We start from the raw sequence: 241 nt of genomic DNA on the forward strand, positions 1-241 counted from the left end.
GGGGGGGGGGATAGCACATGCCTTGCCTCATTAGCATATCTCATTAGTGTTTATCATTGTAATGTTTCAAGGACTAAAAGATAAAGGAAAAAAATCAGGGTACGGGGGATCGAGACGCAGGTGGCACCATTGGTTCAGATATTTGTCATCATTCACTAGTTTGATGCATCGCTGAACAGATGGTTGTGCGTCGCTCTTCCCTCATGCAACTGCCATGCAACAGAGCTGAGTGTCATGGGTT

This window comes from Penaeus monodon, chromosome 30, assembly GCF_015228065.2.
Source record: "Penaeus monodon isolate SGIC_2016 chromosome 30, NSTDA_Pmon_1, whole genome shotgun sequence".
In the NCBI taxonomy this organism is placed as follows: domain Eukaryota; kingdom Metazoa; phylum Arthropoda; class Malacostraca; order Decapoda; family Penaeidae; genus Penaeus; species Penaeus monodon.